The sequence below is a fragment of the Balaenoptera physalus genome (genome assembly GCF_965194825.1).
Source record: "Balaenoptera physalus genome assembly, chromosome: 5".
Classification (NCBI taxonomy): Eukaryota; Metazoa; Chordata; class Mammalia; order Artiodactyla; family Balaenopteridae; genus Balaenoptera; species Balaenoptera physalus.
In genome coordinates this window covers 136,676,241-136,698,405 of record NC_138884.1, presented here as the reverse complement: position 1 = coordinate 136,698,405, position 22,165 = coordinate 136,676,241, and the positions used below count along the sequence as shown (strand labels likewise).

At 41.4% G+C, this 22,165-nt stretch overlaps 1 long non-coding RNA gene across 2 annotated transcripts; it reads left to right on the top strand.

Moving 5' to 3' along the window:
- Nucleotides 1-147: 147 nt before the first annotated feature.
- LOC309661007 lies at nucleotides 148-21,846 on the top strand. Of its 2 annotated transcripts, XR_014263785.1 has the most exons (5): nucleotides 148-406; nucleotides 9,214-9,290; nucleotides 9,593-10,521; nucleotides 12,213-12,350; nucleotides 21,531-21,846. It is a non-coding gene; the product is annotated as an uncharacterized lncRNA (long non-coding RNA). The 2 variants fall into 2 exon arrangements; XR_014263784.1 differs by lacking the exon at nucleotides 9,214-9,290.
- Nucleotides 21,847-22,165: the final 319 nt, after the last annotated feature.

Below are 22,165 nucleotides of genomic sequence, written 5' to 3'. Positions count from 1 at the left end.
AGGCGGGGGCGTGGAGGGGGCGGTCCGAGAGGATAGAGTGGGGGCGGGGCCTCCCGGAGGAGCGTGACGTGGCCGCTCACCGGCTCGTGCCCTCGCCGGGCCGCCGCCCGCGGTGGTTGACTGACTCTCCCTCCTGGGTGCCGCCCTGCTTGAGGGCTGGCCCCGCCCCAGCGGCCAGCCGAGGGGGAAGGAGAGAGAACTGGGCGATTCCCCGATTCGCGGGCTACGGCGGCTCCCTCTGCGGGCGCAGGGGCGGGGCGCGCACCAATCCTCTGTGACTCGCGACGGGCTCGCGTCTCGCTCCGCCGGCTGCGAGCGAGGGGCGGGGCGCGCTACGCACGTGGCTCGGGGCGGGCGGTGGGGTCGCTTTGCCCCAGGCCCTGAAGTGCAGTTGACTCCAGGCGAGGTGGGTAATCTTGGCCGCCGAGGCTGGGCGGCTCCTGAATGGGCCTGGGTACCACCACCGGGCCACCTTGTCCCCTGCGTCTGTCGCCTCGCCCAGTGAAAAAGTTTCCCCCGGCGCTTTGGGGCACTGCGGTCATCTGTAATCTTGAGCCGCGTCCAAAATAAAAACTGTAATCTGTAGGTAAAGTTATGAAACCTTTGCCCCGGCACTAGGATTAGTGCACTTCTCCGCCCCTATTCCCACCCACGATCCGAAATATTTTTAAAGTCGTATGGAGTAAAACAGATTGTTAATACTTCGCCGGCTTTTTAAACAATTTTATGAGGTTTTTCTGTGTGTGTCTTTTTTTTTTATAATGTGATTCAGTTATACATATATATATTCTTTTCCAGATTCTTTCCCATTATAGGTTATTACAAGATACTGAATATACTTCCCTGTGCTCTACAGTAGGTCCTTGTTGTTTATTTTATACACATGTTTTTGAATTTGTAGAGGACACTTTTTTACAAATTAACCATGCTCCAAATACTTTTTCCTGGAATGGCTATATGTTAAAAAGGTACAAATATATTTTGATTTTTAAAATGCAATGAGAGCTTTCTACTTGGCACTCAAATGAGTGATATTGGTTTCATATGTGTGTATTTATGAGTTAATAATGTTTCTGTTCCCGTGCAAGTTCGCCGAAAATGGGTTCAGCTAGGTGAAAAAAATTTCCCTTGAGGGACCGTCCCCCCCAACCCCCTGAAAATATCTGTACCTGACGTTCGTATGGACTTGACAATGGGTCCCTCCTGGCTTCCTTTAAGGGCTGCCAAATGTGTACAGGACTCCCCTCCCATGAGTCTTGCTTCAATCACATTAAACTCGAGATACTATCTTTTTTTGTTTACTCAAAAGTTGTACTAGGCATAAATTCCTTATTTTCCTAGGGCCAATAAACTATTTGCACATTACAACAACTATAAACAATAAAGCCTTTCTTGTTTTCCACTGTGCTTCCACCACTAAGTGTATTCCAGAGAGGCGCCATCTTTTCTAGCTCTCTTATTGGTGAAGCCTTGTGTTTTTAACTACCAACTAAGTGCTCTTCCTGCTATAATCAGCCTTTTGGAGTCTCGCCAAGTAATGCTTGACTCTTTTACAAAAGCCTGTCAACAAATTCACACTCCACATGACTCAGAGAACACTTTCTATTTTACCATCTATTTAAATATGCGTGGATTAAAGACGTGGATTCAGTTGAGAAAAAGGGTATGTGGAATGGTTCCCAAAGTTAGATTCATATGGGCTACCTAATTATGGTTGGTGGTTTTGTTTGTTGCTGTTTTGGTTTTTTTTTTTTAAGTGAAAAACCATAAAGATGCTTTACTGACGAAACACAGGACTTTCTTGGCAATAGGTTGTGCTTCCAAGGAGAGAAGAACTGGAGGGTAAATGTGTACTCAAAAGGTCTGCAAAGAACTCGACAGTAGGTGTTTGGGTATCTTCACTGTAGTGCAGTGCCACTAATGTCAGTGAAGGGAGTTGGCTATTCTCCCTTTTATAAACGCATATTACTAACTCCTGCTTCCACGTAACTGCCTCTTGGAAACAACTTCACCTATCTTCTGTTTGCTCCTCCATGTCTGTTCTCCACCCCTTCCCTGCTCTGTGTCAGGGAGGGCTGACCCACCCAGATTACACCTACGATAATCCCTTGTTCTGCTTGGTATCTCCATGGATTCAGGTAGTGGGAAGTATCGGCAGGAGATTCAAGGCCAGAAGATAGTGGGGTCATAGTCCTTATTCCCCAGGATGGGTCACCAAGGGTTGACTGCAGAGCCTTCTCTGTACAGTTAATCTCTAATCCTTCCCTTTGCCTCTTCAGGCCTAAGTGTAATAACCGCTAGTCCTTGGGGTACTGCATTATCCCTTGTTGGTTTCCCCAACTCTTACCTGCACCTCTGTAAATAATTTAATAATTCTCTTCAAATTATTCAGTTTGAGTTTTCCATCTGGTATCTGATGGGAACCTGACTGACCTAATTTGCCATTGCTGAAGCCCCGTTAGTTTGTCATCTGGCCTCTACTCAGCAAGATTCTTCCTCTGCTTCTTAGTTCAAAATCATCAAAGAAAGACTTAATTTATTTTTTTGTAGCCCGATCACACAAATCATTATCCATCCTATGGATTATTTGCCCTTGGATAGGATCCCCATCTGGCCTGGAGAAACAGGTTATTGGTTCAGAATACTGCCATCAAGGCAATGGGGATGGGAAAGCCAGTTATCAGTAGGAATGTGAGAGAGGTACATCCTTTAACCAGGTTTTTGTTTTTTTTAATAAATTTATTTGTTTATTTTTTGGCTGTGTTGGGTCTTCATTGCTGTGCGTGGGCTTTCTCTAGTCGTGCAAGTGGGGGCTACTCTTTGTTGCGGTGTGCAGGCTTCTCATTGCGGTGGCTTCTCTTTGTTGTGGAGCACAGGCTCTAGGCACGTGGGCTCAATAGTTGTGGCTCACGGGCTCAATAGTTGTGGCTCGCAGGCTTAGTTGCTCCACAGCATGTGGGATCTTCCTGGACCAGGGCTTGAACCCGTGTCCCCTGCATTGGCAGGTGCATTCTTAACCACTGCACCACCAGGGAGGTCACCTTTAACCAGGTTTTCTTCCCTTTCCCAATCCTAGTGAGTGGACCACCATATAACCTAGGAGTCCATATAACCCTCATCCTCCATAATCCATTCATTTACATATATCTCAAGCATCTGCCAAGCAGTGTTCTAGACACTCACCAAGACTGATTGTACCTCCTAAGTGTCTGTCACAAAGTCCTGCTTTCTCCACTGCCACCACCCTACTCCAAACTGCCTTTATGCTTCTGTAATACTGTTACAACCTCTTAACTGGCCAGCCTCTCTGCCTCCACTGAGACCTATTTGATACAATTATTGTGAGGATTGCATGAGATAATATGTGTAAAATGCTTACCAAGACCTTAGCTCAATAATACTGCCTATTTTTATTGCTTTTAAATCCATAGACTTAACCAGGATATGTGGCTTTAATTTTACTGAACTACTGAAGTTAGAAGCCTGAACTTTTTTTTTTTTTTTTAATGAAAAACTGGAATCTAGAACAGAGGTATAGGGTTATCTTTTCAAAAAAGAGAAAATGGTTCTCTAGGCCTCAGAAGTTATGAAACACCTAAAGAAATTATACAAACTTGATGATCTCATGTTCAAATGAGCCTCTAAAAGGTGAATCTTGTTTTTCCTGTTTAGAGTATGCTAATATGTCTTCAGGTGATTGAACCCATTTCTCCTCCCCCTCTCCCTGGTGTCTCAGGAAATCAAAGTCCCAAGAGAACATCAAGATCTTTGTTTTTATTACCAGTGCAGTTGAGGTTCAGGCTGGTAAAAACCCAATGTGCAGATAGATAGCTGTACTGCATACTAGAAAGGTTTCAAAGAATGCATTAGATATAATCTATTTCAAAGTCCTACAGTTCAAGGAGAAGATAAAACTAAACCCAGAGATTTTTTTTAACTTCCTATAACTCTTTTTTTTTAATATAAATTTATTTATTTATTTTTTGGCTGTGTTGGGTCTTCGTTGCTGCCCGCGGGCTTTCTCTAGTTGTGGCGAGCGGGGGCTACTGTTCGTTGTGGTGGGGCTACTCTTCGTTGTGGTGCGTGGGCTTCTCATTGCGGTGGCTTCTCTCGTTGCGGAGCACGGGCTCTAGGCGCGCGGGCTTCAGTAGTTGTGGTTCACGGGCTCTGGAGCACAGGCTCAGTAGCTGTGGCGCACGGGCTTAGTTGCTCCGCGGCATGTGGGATCTTCCCAGACCAGGGCTCGAACCCGTGTCTCCTGCATTGGCAGGCGGATTCTCAACCACTGCGGCACCTGGGAAGCCCTAAAATAACTCTTCAAAGGACTAGATTTTTAAACTAGATACACTGAAACATCATTACCTCCAGTTGCAGAGCCTTGGGCCCTGTTTATCATAATAACTGCTTTAATTATGAGGTAATTCTCAGAGAAGTACTAAATACTTCCAATTATCTCTAACCTTCAAGGTAGGGTCAGTGCTAATGTGTGTTTGAAAGGCTTTGCTCCTTCCCTTCGATTAATACAACTGATGTATTCAATCTTAAAGTGAGAATAAAAGCACCTCTAGAAAATTTTGCTCTTTTTTTTACTTATCTGTATCATACAAATAGGTAAAAACACTGTGCTTGTCATGTAAACATAGCTCCAAAACAAATCTAGGCTACCTTTCAACCAAATTGCCATTCCTATCTCTCTACTTTTAGGTAGGTTTTAATACACCAGTTTAACAGAATAGGAACTCTCTCAAAAGTTTGGGTCTTACTTAAAAACTCTCAGCCAGTAATAGCTAGGATTGATACTGAACACTGTCTGCCTTTCCTGCCACACTATTTAGTCTTTTTTCTTCTACAATAACTTGAAATAACACAAATAATGAAGTAATAGTTAATATTTTTAAAAAATAACTCTAAAAGCATAAGCTCAAGGAATTCTCTTCCAGGTTTCAAGGAACAGGGATTTTCAAACAATAGGGTATACAAAGGATTAATAACCTTTCTGAATTCTTCACACAATCCAGTTATATTTAATATTAGTATAGCTTTATGAATACTGGCACAACACAAATGAGATCTTTAAATTCAAGTTCAAATGAACTTCAGTGGTTGACATTAGAAAAAATAAAGTTTCTCTGACATCAGAGAAATTAGGGAAAAGTTTTTGTCACCTTCTTAAAACTTATTATAGCTAATTTTAATCAATTAGTTAAGTATTCACTGAGTGCTTACTGTGGTCCCATGACTGAGCTAGACCCTGGGGATACACTGGTGAACTGGTCAGTTCACGAACTTACACAGAAAGGCAGAATGCATAGTGCAGTAGCTTTCACACCTCGTGACTTGATACATATAATTGAACCAAAAGCTTCACAAACCAGTACATATCCTTACAAATGAGTACATTCTTATGTGATCTATTCCATTTTACTTTTCTAAAAAAGCACTAAATTAATTTCCTGACACAGGTACATACAGATTGTAACCTACAGTTTCTAAAAAAATGATAGTGGCACAGTGGTTAAACTGAAACTAGATTATCTGGGTTCAAATGTCAGCTCTGCCACTTCCTAACAGTAAAACTGAGAGCAAATTATTTAACCTCTCTGTGATTTGGTTTCCTTATCTGTAAAATGTGAAGAATAATTGTACCTAGTTGTATGGTTGCTGTGAGGATTAAAAGGGTAAGTTTATTTAAAACTCATAGGGTGGGGACTTCCCTGGTGGTCCAGTGGCTAAGACTTCACGCTCCCAATGCAGGGGGCCTGGGTTCGATCCCTGGTCGGGGAACTGGATCCCAACTGGATCCCACATGCCCCAACTAAGAGTTTGCATGCCGCAACTAAAGATCCCTCATGCCGCAACTAAAGATCCTGCATGCCACAACTAAGACCCAGCACAGCCAAATAAATAAATTTTTTTAAAAATAAAACTCATGGGGCTTCCCTGGTGGCGCAGTGGTTGAGAATCTGCCTGCCAATGCAGGGGACACGGGTTCGAGCCCTGGTCTGGGAAGATCCCATATGCCACGGAGCAACTAGGCCCGTGAGCCACAACTACTGAGCCTGCGCGTCTGGAGCCTGTGCTCCGCAACAACAGAGGCCGCGATAATAAGAGGCCCGCGCACCACGATGAGGAGTGGCCCCCACTTGCCGCAACTAGAGAAAGCCCTCGCACAGAAGCGAAGACCCAACACAGCCATAAATTTAAAAATAAATAAAATTAAAAAAAAAAAACAACAAAAAACAAAAACATTCCCAGAGACCTTTCTGTTGTCCATCTGGCCCTGTTCTGGGGTCAGGAACAGGATAAACACATTAAAAATAAATAAATAAATAAATAAAACTCATGGAGTGGTACGTGGCAGATAGTAAGGGTCAATAACTAAAATCTGTCATCATTACCACTACAACTATTATTATTACTATTACTATTATTAGAGGAAACTGACAAAAACCAAACTCAATAATTACAGATTGTTGATAAGTATTATGAAGAAAACCAATCAAGGAGGTAAGATTTAAACTGAGAATTAAAGGATGAGAAGGAACAGGCTATGGGACAAGTATTCTGTTAAAATGAAAGGAGCTTGGTGTAAGCTCCTTGGTGTAAGAAGTGGGAGTGTATTTACCAAGGCCTGGTAAGAGGACTGTAGCTAGGACACAATAAACAAAGCATGGCTAGAGATGAGATTGGAGAGATAGCCTAAGGCAGACCTGCAGGGGCTTCTAGATGTGGCAGGGTTTGAATTTTATTCTCAGAGCAATAGGAAGCCACCAAAAAGTTTTAACAATTAACACCCCTATTGCTGCAGTATGGAAAATGAAGGGAGATGGGCAGTGGCAAAATCCAAACTGTGAAAAAGAAGTGGTTGTGGTAGTCCAGGAATGAGTTGATGGTCTGGATTCAAGTTGTGGCAGCACATATGGCAATAGAGTGACTTAAGATTCATTTTGGAAATAGGACTTGCTGATCTAATAGTTGTGGGAAGTAAGATAAAGAAGGAAATCAAGTTCTAAATTTCTCCCTAGAATAACTAATAGGGGTTGAGGTAGAAGTGTGGGAATAAGCACTTTGCCTCATTTTCTTAGTATTCTTAGCATGTAATTAAGTAGGAGAAATTATTGAGAATTAACTGTAGGTGACACACCCTGAGTGTAACATCTGAGAGAATCAAAATGTAGGGAATAAACATATGAAAATCATGTTCAACCTTATTAGAAATCAGGGAAATGCAAATTAAAACCACAATGAGAAAACACTATAACCCACCAGAGTGACTAAAAAAAGGGTCTGACACTACCAAAATTGTTGATGGGGCTGGGGATAAGTGAGAACTCTTATACATTGGTAATATAAATTAGCACAACCATTTTGGAAGTCTGTTTGGCAGTATTTACTATAGTTGAACAGGAACATATCTCTGACCCAGGCATTTTAGTCCTACTCAACAGTAATTTGTGCACCAAATGACATGAACCAAATGTTCATAGCAGCATTCTTTATAATAGCCCTTAACTAGAAATAACCAAACTGTTCATCAACAGTAGAATATATTACTGGCATAGTTATATAATGAAATACCATACAGCTTTGAAAAATGAACAAACTATAGTTATAAGAAACAATGGGGGCTTCCCTGGTGGCGCAGTGGTTGAGAATCTGCCTGCTAATGCAGGGGACACGGGTTCGAGCCCTGGTCTGGGAAGATCCCACATGCCGCGGTGCAACTAGGCCCGTGAGCCACAACTACTGAGCCTGCGCATCTGGAGCCTGTGCTCCGCAACAATAGAGGCCGCGATAGTGAGAGGCCTGCACACCGCAATGAAGAGTGGCCCCCACTTGCCGCAACTAGAGGAAGCCCTCGCACAGAAACGAAGACCCAACACAGCCAAATAAATAAATAAATAATAATTAAAGGTGCTAATAATTAAAAAAAAAAAGAAACAATGGGATTATCATAGACATAATGTTAAACTGTTAAACAAAAAAGATGGAGGACACAAACCAATACACTGTGATTTATATAAAATTAAGTTTACATAAAGTTCAAAAAGAGCAAAATCAATCTATTAAAAGTCAGGAGGGATTTCCCTGGTGGCGCAGTGGTTAAGAATCCACCTGCCAATGCAGGGGACACGGGTTCAAGCCATGGTCCAGGTAGAGCCCACATGCTGCAGAGCAACTAAGCCCGTGCACCACAACTACTGAGCCTGCGCTGTAGAGCCCACAAGCCACAACTACTGAGCCTGCGTGCCACAACTACTGAAGCCCGTGTGCCTAGAGCCCGTGTTCCGCAGCAACAGAAGCCACCGCAATGAGAAGCCCGGGCAGTGCAAAGAAGAGTAGCCCCTGTTCACCGCAACTAGAGAAAACCCTCGTGCAGCAAGGAAGACCCAACGCAGCAAAATAAATAAATAAATAAATATAATTTTTTTAAAAAGTCAGGATAGGGGTTACCCTTGGGAAGAAGGATGGAATTAAGAAAAAAAGTTATGTGGAATATAATCGATTATTCATGTTAAATGACTCAAGTGATTGCCTGTGAATGCTCAGAGGATCATAATTGTTCGCTTATATTTGAATAATTGCTCTCTGTATTTACTCAGTTTTCTCATATATAAAATGGGGATAATAATGGTACCTACCTTATAAAGTTCTTGTGAAAATTAGAAGAGTTAAAATATGTAAAATGCTTGATACATTGCCTAGTCCATGATGTTAAAAACCATCAAAATGTTAGCTATTGTTGTTACTACAGGTATGTGGTAGTAGAAAAGAGACAGTGCTGGGCTTCCCTGGTGGCGCAGTGGTTAAGAGTCTGCCTGCCAATGCAGGGGACACAGGTTCGAGCCCTGGTCTGGGAAGATCCCACATGCCGTGGAGCAACTAAGCCCATGCGCCACAACTACTGAGCCTGAGCTCTAGAGCCCGCGAGCCACAACTACTGAAGCCTGCGTGCCTGGAGCCTGTGCTCCGCAACAAGAGAAGCCACGACAACGAGAAGCCCGCGCACCACAACGAAGAGTGGCCCCCACTTGCTGCAACTACAGAAAGCCCTCACACAGCAACAAAGACCCAACACAACCAAAAATTAATTAATTAATTTTAGAAAAGAGACAGTGCTTTAAGAAATTTATTAAATAATTGGATATGATATATATTAATATGTTGCTAGTATTCTTGTTTTTTTTTTTGGCCACACTGTGTGGCATGCAGGATCTTACTTCCCCCACTAGGGATCTAACCTGTGTCCCCTGCAGTGGAAGCAGGAGTCCTAACCACTGGACCACCAGGTAATTCCCGCTAGTATTTTCTTGAAATGAGAGTGTCCTGTCTTCTGAATTCGAACATCTCAAAGTAGTGATGGACATATCTGTCCATCATAAAGTACATAGGCATGAAGATAACTACTAACTCTCCTAGCTCCCCATTGTTCTTGATTCTGTGATGGCCAAACCTGGCTTCCCATCAAGATTTGCCTATTAGAGAAGGGATATGTAGATCAGTGAAGATCAGAGTCTAATTAATTTAGCAGTAACATTATTCATTGAAAAATAATAACTTATATTTGTTTTTTGTTTTTTCTATTTTTTAGCCATGAGGCACAGCATGCGGGATCTTAGTTCCCCACCAAGGATGGAACCCATGCCCCCTGCAGTGGAAGCATGGTGTCTTAGCCACTGGACCGCCAGGGAAGTCCCTATATTTGGTATTTAATACATCAACTTCTCCAAGTGCATCGAAGCAGATCTCTTTTATTATTTCTTTTCGTTTTGAAATATAAACAGAAATAGAATAATATAGGGAACTCTCATTTACCCATCAACCAACTTTAACAATTAACCACATTTTGACACTTTTGTTTCATTTATATATACCCCTGTATTAGTTTTCTATTGCTGTCATAACAAATTACCAAAAATTTAGTGGCTTTAAACAACAAAAATTTATTATCTTGAGGTTCGTAGGTTAGAAGTCCAACAGGAGTCTCACCAGGATAAAATCAAGGTGTTGTCAGAGCTTCGTTCCTTTATGTAGATGCTAGTTTTTTCTAGCTTCTAGAGGCTGCCTACACATTCCTTGGCTCAGGGGTCCCTTTCTCCATCTTCAAAGCCAGCAGTTATTGGTTGAGTCCTTCTCACATCACATATCTCCAACCTCCTCTGTAATGTAGTCAAATCTCCCTTTGCGCATCTGTTCTGCCTCCCTCTTCTACTTTTAAGGATTCATAAGATTAGATTGGGGACTTCCCTAGTGGCGCAGTAGTTCAGAATCCACCTACCAATGCAGGGGACACGGGTTCGAGCCCTGGTGCAGGAGGATCCCACATGCCGTGGAGCAACTAAGCCTGTGCACCACAACTACTGAGCCTGCACTCTAGAGCCTGTGAGCCACAACTGCTGAGCCCATGTGCCTAGAGCCCATGCTCCGCCACAAGAGAAGCCACCGCAGTGAGAAGCCCACGCACCACAATGAACAGTAGTAGCCCCCGCTCGAACAAAGACCCAACGCAGCCAAAAATAAGTAAGTAAAATAAATAAATTTATTAAAAAAAAAAAGATTAGATTGGGCCCATCTGTATAATCCAGGATTATCTCCCCATCTCAAGATCCTTAATGTAATCACATCTGCAAAAGCCCTTTTGCCAGATAAGGTAACCTGTTCACAGGTTCCAAGGATTAGAACATCTGTACAGGATCATTATTCTGCCTGCTACAACTTACACACACACACACACACACACACACACACACACACACACACAGAGTCGTTCTCTCCTGCAATATTTTAAAATAAATCTGAGACAGTTTTGCCTATAGACACTTCAGTATGTATCTCTATTTCTTTTCTGCTTCATCTTCAGTCCAGTTTCTGATTCCACACTCAATCATATCATTAAAATCATCAATGACCTACATGTTAATAAGTCCACTGACTAATTTTCAGCCTTCATCTTTCATTTATTAGAATTAAATACTCAATGATACCTAATAATTAACACACATATACTAAACACTATTCTAAGTGCTTTGCATGTGTTAATCCTCAAAACAACCATATAAAATAGAAATGATTATTGCCTCCATTTTCAGACAAGGAAACCAAGTGGATAAATGGCTTGCCCAGGATCATACAGTTAAGAAAGTGCCAAGGCAAAGATTTGAGCCCAAGCCATCTGGCCCCAAATTTCTCCATAGTTCATACGCTTAACAATATACTACACTATATTGCCTTTCTTTTTCCTTAAGCTTGTTCAGAAATATTTTAAAAAAAAATAGCTTGCGGTGATTTATTTTGTTTCTTAAATCCAATTACTCTATCATATGGTAAAACCAAATGGTACAATATTGTTTATAGTGTTTATAGTAGGAAAAAAATATTCTACCTCACTGAGTCCTAGTCCCCAAAGTCACCATCTTTCAAATTTTGACTTGCCACTATAAAACATGAGGATTTAGCACACCTACAGTAGCCCATCCTCCCTTCCCTCCCTATTTTTGATATTTATCATTTATCTGTTTACTTTAAAGAACATATTTGAATGTTTACTTACTGCTCCATCAATTTTATTTTTTTAATTTTTTAAATAAATTTATTATTTTTTTAATTTATTTTATTTTTGACAGTGTTGGGTTTTCGTTGCTGCACGCCGGCTTCTCTCTAGTTGCGGCAAGCGGGGGCTACTCTTCGTTGCAGTGTGCGGGCTTCTCATTGCGGTGGCTTCTCTTGTTGCAGAGCACAGGCTGTAGGCGTGCGGTCTTCAGTAGTTGTGGCTCGCGGGCTCTAGAGTGCAGGCTCAGTAGTTGTGGCGCACGGGCTTAGTTGCTCCACAGCATGTGGGATCTTCCCGGACCAGGGCTCGAACTTGTGTCCCCTGCATTGGCAGGTGGATTCTTAACCGCTGCGCCACCAGGGAAGCCATTTTTAAATTTTTTTTTAAAAAACTCTTTTTATTTTATTTATTTATTTGGCCACGCCCCACAGCTTGTGGGATCTTTGTTCCCCAACCAGGGATTGAACCTGGGACCTCCTCAGTGAAAGTACGGAGTCTTAACCACTGGGCTGCCATGAAATTCCCTCCATCAATTTTAGACAGAATCTCTTATATCCGCACTCTGTAAAATGAGAATATATCACCCTACCCCATGTTCTATATTCCAATTTTTGTTTGTTTTTATTTTTAACATTTTAACCTTCTTTATTGTGAAATATAGCATACACAGAAAAATGCCTCCCCAAAACCAAAACCAACAAATATACAAATGAATGGATAAAGTGAACAGCTAACCAGGTCAAGAATTAGAACCTGCGTGTGTCCTTTCCCATTCACAGCACTTTCTCCCCCTTAAGAGGTAATCATTTCCTTGTTTTTCTTTATGGCCTATCACTTAAGTATGTATCCCATAGGTTTGCCTATTTTTTTAAATTAATTAATTAATTAATTAATTTATTTATTTATTTATTCATTTTTGGCTGCATTGGGTCTTCGTTGCTGAGCGGGGCTTTCTCTAGTTGCGGCGAGCAGGGGCTACTCTTTGTTGTGGTGTGTGGGCTTCTCATTGTGGTGGCTTCTCTTTGTTTCGGAGCACGGGCTCTAGGCACACAGGCTTCAGTATTTGCGGCACGTGGGCTCAATAGTTGTGGCCTGTGGACTCTAGAGCACAAGCTCAGTAGTTGTAGCGCCCGGGCTTAGTTGTTCCGCGGCATGTGGGATCTTCCTGGACCAGGGCTCCAACCCATAACCCCTGCATTGGCAGGCGGATTTTTAACCACTGTGCCACCAGGGAAGTCCCTGTGTCATCTTTCATTCAATATTGTTTTTAAGATTCATACAAGTTGTTTAAAGCAGCTGTAAGTCATTCATTTTGTTATAGTTTTTATATTCCATTATATGACTATACCACAGTTTTTTATTTATTCTATTGTTCATGGACATTTGGGCTGTTTTCAGTTTGGGGCTATTATTATAAATATTGCTATGGTAAAATTTTTCTTTTCTGGTGTGCATGTGCCAATTTCTCTAGGGTATAATTTTAAGAACAGAATTTCTGAGTCATAGGGTATGCATATCTCATCTGTTGTGGATATTGCCAAACTATTTTCCATACTCTGGTACCAATTTATACTCCCATTGGCAGTGTTTGAGAATTTGCCACATCCTGGACAACATTTCTTCCTTTCATTTACATTGTCAAGCTTAATTGTTTATATTCTATTGTGTAGCCATAATGCACTTCTTTATGCTTTATTCATAGATTGGTTCTAAAATTGAAGAATCCATAAACAGATTTATATTTTCTTATGAGTATGTAGATATTCCTCACTACAGAACAATGTAGTGTACCAAGATTGCATTTCCTTCTCTGTGGTGTCAATGTCAGGATCCCCTAGAAACAAGATCAAATGGATTCATATCTTATATTCCATCAGTATAAGATAATAAACAAATTTTTACTACATTTCATTTTTTTTAAATAAATTTATTTGTTTATTTATTTATTTAATTTATTTGGCTGCGTTGGGTCTTCACTGCTATGCGTGGGCTTTCTCTAGTTGCGGCGAGCGAGGGCTACTCTACATTGCGGTGCACGGGCTTCTCATCGCAGTGGCTTCTCTTGTTGTGGAGCACGGGCTCTAGGCATGCAGGCTCAGTAGTTGTGGAGCACGGGCTTAGTTGCTCCACGGCATGTGGGATCTTCCCAGACCAGGGCTCAAACCCATTTCCCCTGCAATGGCAGGCGGATTCTTAACCACTGCGCCACCAGGGAAGGCCTTTACTACATTTTAGTTAAAGTCATATATATATGGTTATTGATTTTTCTGGTACAGTTTTTGTTTTTCCATGAGTTCCTGATTGTTCCTCTTTTCCCTACTTCCACGAGACCACGTTCTCATTGTTTTCCTTCTGCCTTTCTAGCTACTTCTCAGTCTACCGTTTTAATCTTTCTTTGCCTAAACGTTAATTGTTGGTATAGGTGTCCAAGGCTATGTCCTAGGATAGCAGATCTTCAAAATGTGCTCCCCAAAACCCTAGGCCTTGGGCACCCTTTCAGGGAGTCTATGAGGTCAAAACTATTTTCATAACAATATTAAGATATTATTTGCCTTTTTCCTGTGTTGACACTTGCACTGATGGCACAAAAGCAATGGTAGATAAATCTATGCCTACTTAGCATATGAATCGAGGCAGTGGCACCAAACTGTACTAGCAGTCATTGTATTCTTCACTGTCACACATTCACAGTTTGTTTTTCTTTTAATTGTAAGCTTCCCCTTAGAATGTCCTTGATGGAGCAGTAAAAATTATTAATTTGATTAAAACTTAACCGTGCATGTGTTTTTAATATTCCATGTGATGAAATACGAAGTATATAAAAATCATTTCTGCTGTATATCAAAGTATGGTGATTGTCTTGAGGATAAGTGCTGAGATTGTTTGAGTTTTAAGTGGACTAGCTACGTTTCTCATTGAATTCATTTGTACTGGAAAGAACACCTGACAACAAACTAGGTTTGTTCATATTTAGGTAATTTGGCAGACATTTTCTCAAAAATCAAGTGAGCCTTTCATGTCAATGGAAACAACTGACGATATTCGTTGCCAGTGATAAAATTCAGGCTATCAAGAGAAAATTAGAAGTTTGAAAAACTTGTAACTACCACCATGAGTTCAATAGCTTCCCAATGCTTAAAGATTATTTCTGATGAGATCAGTAGTGATTTTAATGTATTTCTTTTTACCATTATAAACATTTTCTTTATTTTTTAATGCTTAATTTTGAAATAATTTCAGACTTACAAAATGTTGCAAGAATAGTACAACGAATTTTCGTATCCTCTTCACCCAGATTTCTCAAATGTTAACATTTCACATAGCCACAGTAAAATTATAGAAGACAGAAAATTGACATTGATGCCATACTGTTGTGTAATCTAGAGACCATATTCACATTAATGAATGTAATTTTTTAAATGTTGTGTAATCAAGTGTGTCAACGTTTGGAAGGTCTGCATAACTCAGTGAGCCAATATTTTTCAAATGACTAAAAATGTTACAAAATCATACATTGGTAAGACAAAACGTAAGACAATTGGCTTTCTTTTTCTGACTTAAAATGTTGTTATTATTATTACATGTTCCTTAAATAAGAACAACATATTTATTACTCCAAAACTTCTTGTTTCCAAGGCAATCATAAGCATTAGTGAAAATATACTACTTAGAAAATTGGGATTTCCTTGGTGGTCCAGTGGTTAAGAATCCGCCCTCCAATGCAGGGGACGCAGGTTCGATCCCTAGTTGGGGAACTAAGATCACACATGCCGAGGGGCAAATAAGCCCCCGTGCTGCAGCTACAGAGCCCACACACTCTGCAGCCAACGCACCACAACTAGAGAGCCCATGAACTGCAACTACAGAGCCTGCACGCTCTGGAGCCCAGTGCCACAACAAAAGATCCCACGTGCCACTAAGACCTGACACAGCCAAAAATAAATAAATATTTTAAAAAAAGAGACCCCACCTTCCATTAAAAAAAAGAAAATGATTCAGGGTTATATGGATTATCTGGATCAGGACTTGGCAAACTATAGCGCATCAGTCAAATCCTGTCCACCACTTATTTTATACAGGTGCAAGCTAAGAATATTTTTTACATTTTTTTAATTTAATTTAATTTTTATTTTATATTGGAGTATAGTTGATTAACAATGTTATGTTAGTTTCAGGTGAGCACCAAAGCTATTCAGTTATATTTATGCATATATATATATCTCCATTCTTTTTCAGATTCTTTTCCCATATAGGTTATTACAGAATATTCAGTGGTTTTTACACTTTTTAGCTTTGTTATTTATTTTTGGGTCTTTTATAAAAATAAAAATTTCACATATTTAGGGTGTATAAGATGACGGTTTGCTATACATATACATAGCAAAATGACACTGTAGTCAAGCTAATTAACATATCTTTTCTTCACATAGTTACCGTATATTTTTTGTGATGACAGCACCTGAAATCTACCCTCTTAGTGAATTTGCAGTATTTGATACAGTGTTATTAACTATTGTCATCATGCTGTATATTAGATCCCTAGACTTATAAGCCTGACTTTTAAAACACTTTTCTCCATTCACTTTTTCTTTTTTTAATATTTATTTATTTATTTGGCTGCAGCGAGTCTTAGTTGCGGCATGCAGGATCTTTTTTAGTTGCGGCATGCGGGATCTTTGGTTGCGGCATGAATATGATAATGGCTGAGGTCAATAGCTATTAGCTTAAAATTTGACCTCCATCAACTTGATAATAGCATATTGCACAAAAATTTAGAAGTCTAGAATATATTTGATGCAAGCTTTAAAAATGGTGGACCCTAGACATCTTTTCAAGTTTCCCCTCCAAGAAAACCAAAACCATAAAGCCAATTGTATAATTGAGCAGCTTTTCAGAATAAAAGTACAATTCCCTCTGGCCTATACATCTTTTCTAACCAGATCTTCCAGCCCAAAGGCCTGAATCTTAGTTAATTTTCCTCTTAACTTGGTTATTACATCTTTTAATGGTTAAAAGGAAAAGGAAAAAGAATATTTTGTGGTACATGAAAACTATATTAAATTTGAATTCCAGTTCCATAAATAAATTTTATTGGAACACAGCATACTCATTCATTTATGTATTTTCTGTGGCTGTTTTCGCACTACAATGGCAGAGTTGAGTAGTTGTGACAGAGACCATGTGTGGTGTTGTCATCACTTTGTACTATTGCTAAAAGCCAGATAGATAATAAGAGAGAAGAATCTAATCAAATGCTATAACTGCCTTGCAAAGGATGATGAATATGTTGAATTAAAAGCATTTGCTTTAAATTGATATTAGTTATTTGGCAGTACCTATCTACATGAAAAGTCGTTTTCGAAGTTGAAATATGTAAAATTTCATTACAGATCAGCATTTACAGGTGAATATTTGGAACAGATTTTGATGATAGATCTGGAGTGTTTTCTGACACCAGCCACCAATTCTCCAATTTTCTGATTCTCCTACACCACCTGGGTGTCCAAGAATTCAATTCAATTCTTTTTTTTTTTCATATGTATTTATTTGGTTGCACCGGGTCTTAGTTGCGGCATGTGGGATCTGGTTCCCTGACCAGGGATCGAACCCAGGCCCCCTGCATTGGGAGCGCCGAGTCTTAACCACTGGACCACCAGGGAAGTCCCTCAATTCAATTCTGACACTAACTACCTCACAAGTTAAAATACCCAGTCCCACAAGTCTGCCCTCACTTTTTTTTTTTTTTTGGTAGGGGGCGTGGCTGTGCTGGTTCTTCGTTGCGGCGTGCAGGCTTCTCCAGTTGTGGCGCACAGACTTAGTTGCCCTGCGGCATGTGGGATCTTAGTTCCCCAACCAGGGATCGAACCCATGTCCCCTGCATTGGAAGGTGGATTCTTAACCACTGGACCACCAGGGAAGTCCCTGCCCTCACTTTAGACAGCAGCAACAAACATGGTACTCAGGCCACCCACACTTTTGCCCAGCCAATTACAAATCAGAGGTTCCCACAACCCCCTCTTTAGGTTTGGTAATTTGAACGAATGGCTCATAGAACGCAGGGAAATACTTTATTAACATTTACTAGTTGATTTTAAAGGATACAACTCAGGAACAGCCAGATGAAAGAGATGCACAGGGCAAGGTAAGGGGGAGGAGGAACTCAGAGCTTCCAGGCTCTCTCCCAGCATGTCACCCCCCCTTCCCAGCACCTTGATGTGTTCACCAACCCAGAAGCTCTCTGAATCCCACTGCTTATGGATTTTTCTGGAAGTTTCATCACTTAAGCATGATTGATTAAATCATTGGCCATTGGTGATTAATTCAACCTCCAGCCCCTCTCCCCCATTATACTGACTATACAATAAAAGCCAAAACAATGTAGATGCTGCCAAGGTAACCTGCAGGACCACCATGTATACCAGCCACAGTGGGGTCCGTGATGACTCTGCAGAGCTGGTTCTTGACCTGTTCACCTATTCCAGAGAGAGAAAGGGAGATGTAGGGTGTACGTGTATGTGCATGAGTACATGTAAAAACAACCGTTTATGTCAACTAACATGGGATAACAGGGAGAGGCTCTTCTCTGGCTGTTTTGACGCTAGAGGTCAGAAAAGGATTCAGGCAGGGGAGCAAGGGGCCAGGCCTAACAGAAGAGGCAGCTGCAGCAAAGCTTCCCCCCTTTTCCCGAAGGATCTCTCAGGGTAACAAGCAAGAGTATGACCAGGCCACCAGTGTGGCCCCAGGTCATCTATGGAAAGGAAAAATGTGCACCCAATCAGGGGCCACACTGCCACCTGGAGCCTTGTTTGTCCCTGCTGGCTTTGCCACTGAACCGACTCTGTCACAGGAGCTGGAAATGTGTGAGCTTTCTAGCCAGGAACCTGGAGGTCCATCCCAAACCAACAGCACTCCTGCAACCAGAGCTCAGCCTTCACAGGAAAAGTCTCAGTTGCTGCTTTAGAAGCCTGCCTCTGAGAGGATTTCTTTCCTATCTTCCATTGTAGAACAGTGACAAAACCGAGTTGCGTGGGCTATAGACTACAGGGGACATGAACTTCAGTGGCCCCGCTTACCCAGAGGAATTGGGACTGTGGCGTGGCCGGCAAAGGGGGGTCACTGGCGCACAGAGACCTGAGCCTCGGGGGGGCATGACCTGCGCCACCGGGGAACCAGTAGCAGCTTTCTCCCGGGAGGGCTAGATCACCTGGGGGGCTGCCTAGGCCAGGGGGCCAGCACACCGGTGGCGTTGGTCCCCTGGTCATCAATTTATCCTCTGTACATGTGCTTCAGGGCCTTCTCGCCTAGAAATGGATTCTCAAGCTCTACTATGTTTGGCCTTCAGATAGATCAAGGTGCTTCCCTTCTACAGGCGTGTCAATCGTCTTAATTTTCCCACAGGTGGAGAATATCTCCATGCCATGATCCTTGGTCACAGTCTTGGTGAGCTTTCCCATGCTTGGCGCCCTTTGGGGTGGGGACAGGGGGAACGTCTCCTCCTTTTCTTTCCTCTTCCATCTCTTTTGGGTGGTTTGACTGGGAGCAGGAACACGGCCTCTTGTCATATCTGTGTGGAGAAGGACTTGACTGGCAGAGGAGCTGCTGGAGCCGGAGGTGCCTGACGTGCTGGAACTTTCCCAGCGCCTGAGCCGGGGCTGCTGCTGAGGTGGCGGTAGAGCTGCACGAAGACCAGCGCTGCTGCTATCCTTGGAGGCGCGGTGCCTATTCTGAATTTTACCCTTGTCACGGTGCTTCTCACTTTACTCCCTGGTGACTACTTTATCTTTAGAGTGATCCTTGGACGTCTCACTTCTAACTGGAGCCTGCAAAAGTATCCCTAGCAGATTGCAGTTTACCCCAAAGAACAGGATCTTCCACCAAGGCGACCACCTCCTGCTCTCCTCAGCGGCTGAATCTAAATAATATACAGTCATCCTTGAACAACAGGGGTTTGAACTGCTTGAGTCCAACTATACCCGGATTTTTTAAAATAATAAATACTACAGCAGTACAGGACCAAGCAGGGTTGGTTGAATATGGGGATGCAGAACAGGGGATATGGAGGAACCAAGTATACGCAGTGCCAGGCTGACTATAAATTACAGGAGGATTTTCTATTGCGCAGAGGGTCAGCATTCCTAACCTAACCCTTGATTTTCAAGGGTCAACTGTAGTGTAAAACTATAACCTGGTATAGTGGAAAGAGCACTGCCCTTGGAATCATTCTGCAAACTTTAATGGACCATCTGGTAGTCCTTGAACTATGCATGCATAAAAAATGAATCAGACCTGCTTCTTTCACAGACCGGGTTTAGAAAGGGTGGGGCACAGATAGTTGACTATTTAAATATAATGAGGGACTTCCCTGGTGGTCCAGTGGTTAAGACTTCGCCTTCCAATGAAGGGGGTGCGGGTTCGATCCCTGGTCCGGGAGCTAAGATCCCCACATGCCTTGGGGCCAGGAAACCAACACATAAAACAGAAGCAATATTGTAATAAATTAAATACTTAAAAAAAAAATGGTCCACATAAAAAATAAATAAATATAATGAGATAAGGGCTACGATAAAAGTAAGTTCTGAGCATTACAGAAATAAAAGATTAGAGTCCTTAGCCCAGGCTAAGGGGAATCTCTCTGGAAGATTGAGACAGAAGGAGGGGAAGGGGAAGAGCTCTGGCTCTACCATTCAACAGTGAGAATCTTATCAAGTATCTGATCTTCTTTCACTGTTTTTTCTTTTATAAAATGGACATAGTAATTCCAGCCATTACTGCCAACCCATTTGTTATGATAAAGCAAGATAAGAGGTGAAAATATGTTTTTAATTGCAAAACATTAATAAACATGTTAATATGAGCATCCATTAAAAAAACTTTTTAATGCAAAACAATCTGAAATTTACAGAAGAGTTGCAAAGACAGTAGCAAGATTTCCCATATGACCTTCACTGAGCTACCCTAAAATCTTACGTAACTGTGGTAAATTTGTCAAAACTAAGAAATTAACATTGGTGCAACACTATTAACTAAACTACAGACTTTGTTCAGATTGCACCACTTTTTCCACTAACATCCTCTTTCTGTTCCAGGATACAGAACAATGGTTTTTAATGAATCAAAGAATGAAAATGAATATGGTTTGAGATACCACATTGCAAAGTTTAAGAAACTATCACTTGTAGTATTTGGGTGTAGTATCAAAGAAGAATATCCTCAATTATCTGAAAAGGAAAACACTTTTCCTTTTTCCAGCCAGATTTTCTTCATATACTTTAACCTTTCAGAACAGATTAAATGCGGAAGCAGATATGGCAGTCCAGCTGTCTTCCATGAAGTTAGATATTTAAAAGTTTTACAAAACTAAAATAATGCTACACTACTCACTAAAAAAATTGGGGGGGGGGTGTATTGGAAAACAAAGTTATTTTTATTAAAAACGTTATAAATGTTAACATTTGTGGGTTGAATTGTGTCTGCCAAAAAGATACATTCAAGTCTTAACCACCAGTACCAGTGAATGTGATCTTTGGAAATAGGTCTTTGCAGATGTAATCAAGTTAAAATTAGGCCATACTGGATTAGAGTGGGCCCTAATCCAGTGACTGGTGTCCTTATAAGAACAGAGTAATTTGATCATAGGAATGAGAATGCCATGTGAGGAAGGAGGCAGAGATTGGAATCATGCATCTATAAACCAAGGCATGACAAAGATTGCCTTCAACCACCAGGAGCTAGGAGAGGGGCATGTAACATATCTTTCACTGGAACACCTTCAGAAGGAGCATGGTCCTGTGGACACCTTGATTTTGGCCTTCTAACCTCCAGAACTGCAAGAGAATTTCTGTTGTTTAAGGCCACTCAGTCTGTGTTACTTTTTCACAGCAACCCTAGAAATCTAATACAACATGTAATGAGTTTATTATTGTTATTTTAAAATTAATCAATATTTTAAAAGATTTCTGGGTCTTCCCTGGTGGTGCAGTGGTTAAGAATCCGCCTGCCAATGCAGGGGACACAGGTTCGAGCCCTGGTCCAGGACGATCCCACATGCCACAGAGCAACTAAGCCCGTGCGCCACAACTACTGAACCTGCACTCTAGAGCCCGCGAGCCACAACTACTGAAGCCCGCGTGCCACAACTACTGAAGCCCATGCACCTAGAGCCTGTGCTCCACAACAAGAGAAGCCACCGCAATGAGAAGCCCGCGCACCACAATGAAGAGTAGCCCCCGCTCGCCGCAACTAGAGAAAGCCCACGCACAGCAACAAAGACACAATGCAGCCAAAAATAAATAAATTTATAATATATGAGTATTTCTTAGTTTTAATTTGTAATGTAGTAATATTGATAAATGTAATCTACATAAACAAAAGCTCCTTAGGGTCTTCAAGTTTTAAGAGTATAAATGATTCCTGAGGCCAAAAAGTTTGAGAACCGTTGTCCTCTTTCTTCCCTAGGCTCCTCAAGATCTTAACCATAGCTATAATATCAGTTACCCTATAAACACCAGTGACTGCAAGTTTTTTTTCTTTTACCCAAACCTCTTCTCTGAGCCTCAGATTCATATATGCTACTGTCTATTTTTAGACATCAAAAATCTGTACATGCCAGACTAG